This window comes from Alligator mississippiensis, chromosome 1 (genome assembly GCF_030867095.1).
Source record: "Alligator mississippiensis isolate rAllMis1 chromosome 1, rAllMis1, whole genome shotgun sequence".
NCBI lineage: Eukaryota > Metazoa > Chordata > Crocodylia > Alligatoridae > Alligator > Alligator mississippiensis.
The window spans coordinates 422,821,154-422,830,637 of NC_081824.1; the positions used below are offsets into that span (position 1 = coordinate 422,821,154).

Consider the following 9,484-nt stretch of genomic DNA (forward strand, 5'->3'; position numbering starts at 1 on the left):
GGCCCCATAGGGAATATGCACGGGGAACATGATGGGGCAGGGCACATGCCTCCCCTGAGAGCACTGGTGCGCCCCCCAACAGTGAGTGCTCTGGCTGGCAGAGCGCACAGAGAGTGCTAGTGCACCACCTGAAACTGGCTGTGCCCGCACAGGGCAACCCCATCCCCGCAGCCCCAGTCACTGGCTGGATTCTGGTGCCCCCCCGACTTAGGATGCGCCAGTCACCCATGCCAGGCCCACTGTGCACCCTAACAGTTTTCAGTCAATGTCTTTATTTCCTGACAGACCCCCTCCCACCTTCCCTCATGAACAGCAGACCCCTTCCCACCATCCTTCTCCAACAAACAGACTCCATCCCACCCTCCCTCCTCAACCAACAGACTACACTACCAACCCCACCACTCACCCCATGTAAAGTACATACATTGTGCTCTTTGTGGCCTCCCAGGGTGGGGGACAGTGGGATGAAAGATGGATCCCAGGGACAGGCTCCCGCCATCCCAGCCTCTGGTTGCACCACTGTGCATGTAGATGCTGCAGTGAGGCCAGCATGTGAGGGGCTCACCTGGGGGTGAGAACAGTTACTGCTCTGCCTGTGCAACTGGCTCCTCCTCCTCCAGCATGGGGCCAGGGCCAACAGGGCCCACATACAGTGCTGGCCCCACTGCAGGAAGCTCCTGCATAGGGGCCACATGGAGCCTTGGTAAGTGGTGGGGTGACCACAGGTGGGGGGCCGGCTGCCATGGAACCCAGCACAGCTACAGGGGCAAGGGGACCTGGCTACTACAGGTGCCACTGCACCTCAGCCCAAGCCCAAGGGGAACTTGTAGCTGGGTGGTGGGTGGCTGCCAGGGAGCAGGGCTGCAGGCAGGATGCAGGAGACCACCAGGGCCAGGATGGTATCCAGTGCCTGGCAGTCTTTCATGGCCTCCACTGCCCTGGCCACCCTGGTGGCCTGCTGTTCCTGGGCCTCCAACATCCCCTTGAGGAGGACAGTGTGCCCCTCCTTGAGGGCCAAGTGCCTCTCCCAGAATACCCAGTCTGCCTTGTCCCTGTCCCACTTGTGTGCAGCCCTCTCCTGCTTGTATGCAGCATCCTCAGCATGCCAGGCCCATAAGTTGGCCAGCCGCTCCTCTGTCATGGTGACCAGTTTGTCCAGCAGTAGGATCTGGTCTTGTGTCCACTGCTGTTGGAGGTCCATAGCTGAGGGTGGCAGTAATCCTGATGGTGTAACTCCAGTGGCAGCTGGTGCCTCTCCCCCATATGCAGCCTGCAGAGACAAAAGAAAGAGGCTGTTTGTGAGAGTTTGCAACATTTCTGAGATAACATGCACTATACCAGGGTATTGTGCTGCCCAGCCTCAGATCAAGGGTTGTACATGTAGAAGTGCTCAGGAGCCATAGTAACTCAGCCAGGCAGTCATTGTCACTGATCACTGCTGGCTGAGCCCTCCATCTCCGCTACCTCCATGGGGGCAGGCCGCCTGCTTGGTGCTTGCTGCAGGCAGCCTGTCTTCCCTGTTCCCTCCCCAAGCTGGGCTAGGGCTGACTCCTGACAGCAACTGCCAAGGCTGCTCCAGACCAACTCCCTGCCTTCTCCTGCAGGCCAGGTAGTCTGCTTCTATGGCACCAGGCTCACAGTAGCCAGGGTCAGGGGGCAAGGGGCTCCTGCCCAGCTCAGACATGGAGCTGGTGATGCCCTGCCCTCCCCTCATTGAGCCTCTCTGAAGAGGCAGCCCAGGCCAGGGCTCCCTGCCACATGTGGTCTACATCCTGAGAGTGCCTCTGCTGGGACTCCCCCAGGCATGCCACAACAAGCTGTTTGAGTGCCCAGAGGAGTGCTCAACCCACTAGCCCCTGCCACTGCTGATTGCCAAAGTGTCCCAGGCACACCTGAGTGTCTCAGCCACACCTGAGAATCTGGCATGGGATCCTGAGCTTCAATGGCGCCCCTAGCATGTGATAACTCCTGGAGGGGCATTGATGCCTACGCTATGAGGCCCTTATCCCCATGGTTGAGGCAGAGATTGCCACCATCACTGATGAGTTTCTCTGCACATGCAGACCCCTGGCTGCCTAATTGGAAGGGCACTGGATGCTTGAAGTTCTGCACTGCCTCCCACTTCCCTGCATGCTATCGGGGGGAACTCTGGGTGCGGGGTAGGGGAGAGTTCAGTTAGGCAGGGTAGGGAGGCAGTGCCCCCATGCGGGGACCCTAGCTTCTGGAGTGCAGCCTGGGGGTGGATAGGAGAGCTGGCGCAGGCCCAGGTGGTCATGTCACCACTTTCCCCCCCTTGGCCCTCCTCCCTATGCAGGGCTTACCAGATGGGTGTTGCAGGTGTTCCCAGTGGTCCGAGGCTGTCCCTGAAGGTGGTAACAATGTGCAGTTCCCATCAGTGCTGCAGGGTGTAGGGGCACGGTGCATGGCTGCCTCGGCAGTGGCCTCTATGGGGAGGAGATAGAGTGTGTCCCAGTGGCTGGTGCCATCCCTAGGCTGTCCTTCTAGGTAGGGCTGCACACCCAGAGCTGTCATGGCAGCCTGCTCAGGGCCAACTTCACTAACAGCCCCCCTGTTCCTGGCTAACTGCCCGCATTCTCGTCCACCATGCCTTGTTGGTATAATTAATTAATAGATGTTAATTAAGCGGGAGGCTGCCCATTTCCTGCCCCAATGCCAGGGGGCACTATCCACAGCTCCATTTCTCCCCTACACCACAGCCCAAGCCTCGCAAATGGCATCTAGGTGTTGTCATAAATCACCAGCCCCCACTCTGGGCCCCAGAATCTTCTTGATTGAACCCCACCTGGATTCCTCTCTTCAGGTGGTCTCATCTGCCTTCATACCAGGCAACATAGCTCCCTGAACTGCCTCCCCTTCAGGTGTGGTGCTCCACCAGGACCTTCAGCTCACTAGCCCTGGGCCACCTCCAGGCCAGTTGGAACCCCAGGCCCTCAGCTCTTGGGCATTCCTCGTGGTGGGCCCCTGGCCCTTTGACCCTTCTGATCCTGGTCCCAGCATTGACCAGTCAGGGGAAGTTCAGACAGGTCTGAGCCTATAGCCTCTCTCTCTGGGGATCCACCCTCCAGGCCCTCCAAACAAGAAGTAACCCACTTGGTTGTGGGAGCTAGGGGTTAAGGTGCCCTGACCCGCCTTTCACCGGGGTGGTAACTGGCCTGGTATTTCCTGGGGGCTCCTGCACCACTGGGAGCCCCACCAGGCCACCCACTCCCGGCAGGAAGCAGTTTTAGGTCATACCCAGGACCAGGAGTCTCCTATCCTTCCCCTACAGCTCCTCCCTTACCTCCAGATGATATTAGGAGCTCTCCAGCCAGGCAATGTTGTTGCCTGGTTTCCAGCAGCAGAACTGCCCTGTTTATATGGGCAGCCCTAGATTCAAAATGGCTCCCCTCATCAGGCACCTGCCGACTGCTGCCTTCTGGCCCTTAAAGTGGCAGGCACAACCAGTGCCCTGCCACACAGCCACTGGTCTGGGTTCTTGGAACTGCTGGATGAGGTCAGGTGAGCCTGCACCTGGTGCCTTGAGGGGCCTCTCCTGCAGAAGACTTATGACTAACAGGCCACATTGGAGGCTCCAGCAAGCTGCCCATGCTGGAAAACATGATGCAGTTGAGGCCAGGGTCCCAGTGAGCGAGGATGCATTCCAGCTGCTACATAAATGGGATGGCCCTGCGGGAGTCCCTAACTAGCACTTGTGGTTGGTGACACTGACCCACTGTGCCTGCAGGGCCTTGACCTTTATGTGGTACTGCCATGCTGACCACTTGGGCACACGCTCCTGCATGCGGCCCACCAAGGCCTCAGATGTGGGCACTGGAGCACCTGCCCTGGGCAAACTGGCTCTACCTGAGTCCAAGTACTACTGGGCCTGGGCACATGCCTGCAGCATAGGGGCACAGCATGTGGGAGGCAGCCAGGTGATGGGGCTGACCCTGGGGACACCATCGGGGTCTTTGAGGCTGCTGCTGCTGGCATGGGGCCACTGCTTGGGACCTGATGGCCAGAGGCAGGCATCATGTGGCACAGGCCCCAAGGGCATAACAGGAGTTTAAAGCCCAGGCTGGGGCAGGCAAAGAGCTGTCCCAGCCATGGACCTGGAGAAACACCAAGTCCCATGCCCCTGGGGCAAGCTTGAGGGTGGCCCCCTGCTGGTGGGGCTGACCAGGAGCAAATTTGCTCCTGGTTGCCATCTACACTTCTGCATAGTAACTACTCTGTAGTTAATTTGCTACCTTCATTTGCAGACTAGAATAATCGACTGTGTAGTAAACATCTGCACATATAGGCAGTGATGCTTTACTGTGCAATCAATTAATCTATTGGGTAGTAAAATCTCATGTAAACGTGCCCTCTGGCCTAGGGAAAGAGCCATCTGAGTGCTTTGAAGGGACTTGTTTCTCTCGAAGGGCTAGGGAGCTAGCTGATCTGCTCAGGATTTTTTTCTCACATCAAACCTTCATAACGTATGGCTGTTGTTTTCACATCCTCCGAGAGCAAATCTAATTAAAGTATCCTCAGAGTCTTGTGCATCAGCATCCCTGCACTTTGAAATGGCAGCAGGGGCGCTTTAACTGAAGTTTGTCAAATGAACTTGAGGCTTCTGGAGGTGCATTAATTACCATGCTCCAGCAAATTTGATTAATCAAGTCTGCAGTGGAAGCAGTCTCCCTGCACATCTACAGGCACCCAAGAGTTCTCAGAAACTGCATGTAGTTGAATTTCTTTTCAGCACAATATTTGGGGGGGGGGAGGGAGGCAGGGGGAAGGGAAAGTCACTGAGCCTTTCTTCAGTAGCAGACCTCTTTGTCTTTGTTATTTAAAATTACCATCATACAAAAATAAAAGTACAAATCTAGAGTATTCTGGGTTTTTTTTTAGGATAGCTGTAATTTATGATTTCATAGATCTCAATGAAAATACAGGGCTCCAATGCAAAAGCCCCCATCCCAAAGCCTCTTAATCCTTAATGCCTCCCTATAAAACATTCAACCTCCATCCTCACATCTCCAGCCTTCTCCCTTCTTCTCTGCTTCACTCCTCAGTAACCCCTGAACTAGTAAATTTCCTATGAGAAAAATACAGCAACCTGGGAACTGTTGCACTAAAGGGCATCATCTCTGTAGGCCTAATCCAGCTGCCATTGCAATTGATGGAAAGGCTCCCATTGACTTCAGTGGGAGCTTGCTTGAGCCCTTTAATTGCGTATATATCTTAATCAGAACAAAAAGCCATCCTGTGAGGCCTCTTGTTGAGCAGATATTATTGTACTTAAATTATTTTAGTTTACTCTGAAATTGCTTCTCTTTTCTTAGTTAAGCAGAACACAATGAAACAGAAATCAATCCTGATCTAGGGAGTTCATCACAGTCTGAGTTTTAATGAGAATTTTTTCATCAAAGTCTGTAGCATCTCAGCTAACAGAACAGAGCAAAAGTTTTGAACAGTCTTTAGGAAAAAAAGTCTTGTCATTAACTATGATCTCATAGGGATAAAGGAGACCTGGTGGGACTCTACCTATGATTGGGCCACAGGTATAGATGGCTATACCTTGTACAGGAGAGATTGTGTAGATAAAAGGAGTGGGGGTGTAGCTCTCTATGTCAAGGAAACATACACATCTCTGCAAGCCGACATTGGCACCCAGGGTGGATGACTGGAGACTCTCTGGGCTAAAATCTATGGTGAACGTGGCACAGGGGACACAATGGTAGGAGTCTACTACAGACCTCCTAGCCAGGATCAAGAGCTTGACCAGGAATTCGTCATGGAACTGGCTGAGGCTGCATGCTCCCAGTGCATGGTTGTCATGGGAGACTTCAACTACCCAGACATCTCCTGGGAAGAGCACTTGGCCAAATCCAAATGGTTGCTAAGCTTCCTCATGTGTGTGGATGAGCTCTATCTGACACAAGAAGTCTATGGACCGATGAGAGGCAAAGGGCTGCTTGACCTGGTACTGGCAACAGGGGATGACTTAATCAGTGACCTAATGATCGTGGGGAAGCTGGGAGACAGTGACCATGGGCTGATCACCTTCACCATCTGCCATAAAGTTGGCAAGTCAGTCAGCAATGAAGAAGTCCTCAACTTCAGGAAATGCAGCAGCCTCACAGACCCAGGCAGTGGCCCCCAACCATCACCTGGTTGCCTCCCACATGCCATGCAGGACTTTGACAAGCTCGGGAGGCTTGTTGGTGAGCCCCTAAAGGATCACAGTCTGAAAGGGAGGGGAGTTCAGGATGAGTGGTTGCTCCTCAAGGGATTAATCCTGGAAGTACAAGCAATGTCTATCCCATCTCAGAGGAAAGGCAGCAAAAGGGCACAGTAGCCCCATTGGCTCTGCAGGGAACTAGTGGACCTCCTGGGTATGAAAAGAAAGACTTATAAAGGATGGAATACTAGATCCACCTCAAAGGAGGTGTATTCTGTGCTGGTCCAGACTTGTAGGGAGCAAACCAGGAAAGCAAACCAGGAAAGCCAAGGCTGTGACTGAACTCCAACTGGCTACACATATCAAAGACAATAAAAAGTCCTTTTTTAGACATGTGAGGAGCCAGAGGAAAAGCAGGGGTAACACTGAACCCCTGCTAAACCATATGGGACAAGTGACAACCGATGCCCAGGAAAAAGCAAACCTGCTTAATGGGTATTTTGCTTCTGTTTTTCACCAGCCCCAGGGGATGGCCCTGCTCAATATGGTATGGGACAGCCAGGGTGAGGGAGAATTGTTACCCTTCATCAATGTAGACCATGTGAAGGAACACCTTGAGAGACTGGACACCTTCAAGTCAGCTGGCCCAGACAGTTTACACCCCAGGGTACTTAAGGAGTTGGCAAGCATCATAGCTCAGCCACTGGCACAGATCTTCAAGAACTTGCGGTGCTAAGGTGAAGTGCCTGAAAATTGGAAGAAGGCCAATGTGGTGCCTATCTTCAACAAAGGGAGAAAAGTAGATCCGGAAAACTACAGGCCCATCAGCCTGACCTCTATCCTGGGGAAGATCTTGGAAAAAATTATCAAAGAGACCATTCCTGACAAACTGGCTGATGGCAACATCCTGAGGGTTAGCCAGCACGGGTTTGTTGTGGATAGGTCTTGCCAAACCAATCTCATGTCTTTCTATGACCAGGTGACATATCACCTGGACAAGGGAGAAGAGATCAACATCATATATCTTGATTTTAAAAAAAGTTACATCTGGTATCCCACGATCATCTCAGAAAATCTAGCCAACTGCGGCCTCGCCTACATCACAGTCCAATGGCTGGGGAATTGGCTCTGAAGTCAAACCCAGAGAGTGATAGTTGACAGAAGTAAATCATTGTGGTGTGCCATGACCAGTGGGGTCCCCCAAGGTTCTGTCCTTGGGCCTATATAATTCAATATCTTTATTAATGATGTAGACATTGGTATCACAGGCAGACTGGCCAAGTTTGCTGATGACACCAAACTTTGGGGTAAAGCGTCTACACTCAAGGACAGGATGGTGATCCAGACCAACCTTGACAGGCTCAGAAAATGGGCAGCTGAAAACCTGATGGTGTTCAACACCAAAAAATGCAAGGTACTCCACCTTGGGAAGAAAAACCTGCAGTATGTTTATAGGCTCAGCAGTGCTACACTTGCTAGCACCATGGCCGAAAGGGACTTGGGGGTCTTGATTGACCACAAGATGAATATGAGCCACCAATGTGATGTTGCAGCTGGTAAAGTGAGCAAAACTCTGGGTTGCATCCATAGATGCTTCTCAAGTAAATCTCAGGATGTCATCCTCCCGCTGTACTCGGCCTTGGCAAGCCCACAGCTGGAGTACTGCATCCAATTCTGGGCTTCACAATTTTTAAAGGATATGGAGAAGCTTGAGAGAGTCCAGAAGGGAGCCATACACATGATCAGAGGGCAGGAGAACAGGCCATATGAGGAGAGTCTGAGAGCTGTGGGGCTCTTCTGCCTGGAAAAGCGCAGGCTCAGGGGTGACTTGGTGGCTGCCTATAAGTATATAAGGGGTGTACATCAGGATCTGGAAGAACGCCTGTTCACCAGAGCACCCCAAGTTATGACAAGGTCAAACGGTCACAAACTCGTCAAAGACTGTTTCAGGCTGGACATGAGGAAAAACTTCTTTACTGTCCGAGCACCCAAGGCCTGGAACGGACTGCCACGAGAGGTGGGGCAAGTACCTACTCTGGACTCCTTTAAGAGACATTTGGATGCTTATCTTGGTGGGCTCCTTTGACCCCAGCTGACTTCCTGCCCCCGGGGCAGGGGGCCAGACTCCATGATCTCCCGAGGTCCCTTCCATAGACTAATGTCTATGAAGTCTATGAAAGGAATACCTAGTGACATGAAGGTCTAAGACAGAGTTCTCAGCATACCCAATACTGCTGATATGTACAAGCCAAGGCCTCAAAATACTCCTCTGAGAAATTCAGGGGTGTCCCAGCTGCCTGCAGTGGGTTGATTCTGGATTGAGAGAGTGGTTGCGGTAAAAAGGTAAGAAAGGTTTATTGATCTAACAAACACATAATTACGCAAAGCTTAACAACACAACAAAGACAGACAGTAAATCTCTGAGTCGGCAACTTATCGGTAGTCCCCTTTTATGCCTGGTATGAGACAAGCCTCTCAAAATCCAGCAAAGTCAGGCATCCCCAATCTACACTGTCCAAAGGGGTACCGGGAAGAACCCTAGTAATCATTCTTTGGGCTTCTCAGGACCCACCGCCCTGCTGATCCCAGGTCTGCGGCTTCTCTTTCACAATGATAGCTTCCTTTACCACGCTGCGCCTTCCTTCAGCTGATTTCCGGATGTGCCAGCAAATTTATAGATTTTTGATCTAGCTGTTGGCTTGCAGCCAATTATAGTTCTATACTACAAACTTTCCTTATATGACTAACCAATAGCAGTACAAGCCTTTGCATTTTCCTTATATGATTAATTTTAGCTGTGCCATCGGTAATGCGGCTGGCTTTAAGCTATGGCAAAATGCATTAATGAAATACAGCAAATGCTTAACTACAACAGCTTTCTTTTATACCCTTTCTTCTAGCTATAAGCATTCTGTGATACATAGATAAGCAGCAGAAAACCAGGTTTAACCCTCTGAATGCCGGTTTTAGCCGTCACAGGACACTTCAGCAAGCATTCTTTCAAGCAGATACAATTTGTTGTCAAGAGACATGACCAAGTCACTGCCATACAGGGGAACTCCAGAAACTAGTGAGATGAGACTTGCATCCAAAGACAAAGGCTGCAGGATCCTGTGCTCATCAGAAGCATTTGAGTTCTACAGCCTGGGGTCAGTTCTCTGAGTAACGGCACATGCTGGGTTTTGAATAAACTGCATTCACTCACTTATACACAGAAATTCTGTGAATTCTGAAACACTTCTACTCTCTAGTTCTCTAGCTGGCTTTACTTACTTGTAGCAACATGCCTGACTGTCATCCCACTAGCTGATTTAT

At 51.7% G+C, this 9,484-nt stretch overlaps 1 long non-coding RNA gene across 1 annotated transcript; it reads right to left on the minus strand.

Annotated features, from left to right (window-relative positions):
- Nucleotides 1-332: 332 nt before the first annotated feature.
- On the minus strand, nucleotides 333-3,396 carry LOC132244630 (uncharacterized). Its single transcript, XR_009456311.1, has 3 exons — nucleotides 3,302-3,396; nucleotides 2,322-2,444; nucleotides 333-1,270 (listed from the first exon to the last, which is right to left on the minus strand). It is a non-coding gene; the product is annotated as an uncharacterized LOC132244630 (long non-coding RNA).
- Nucleotides 3,397-9,484: the final 6,088 nt, after the last annotated feature.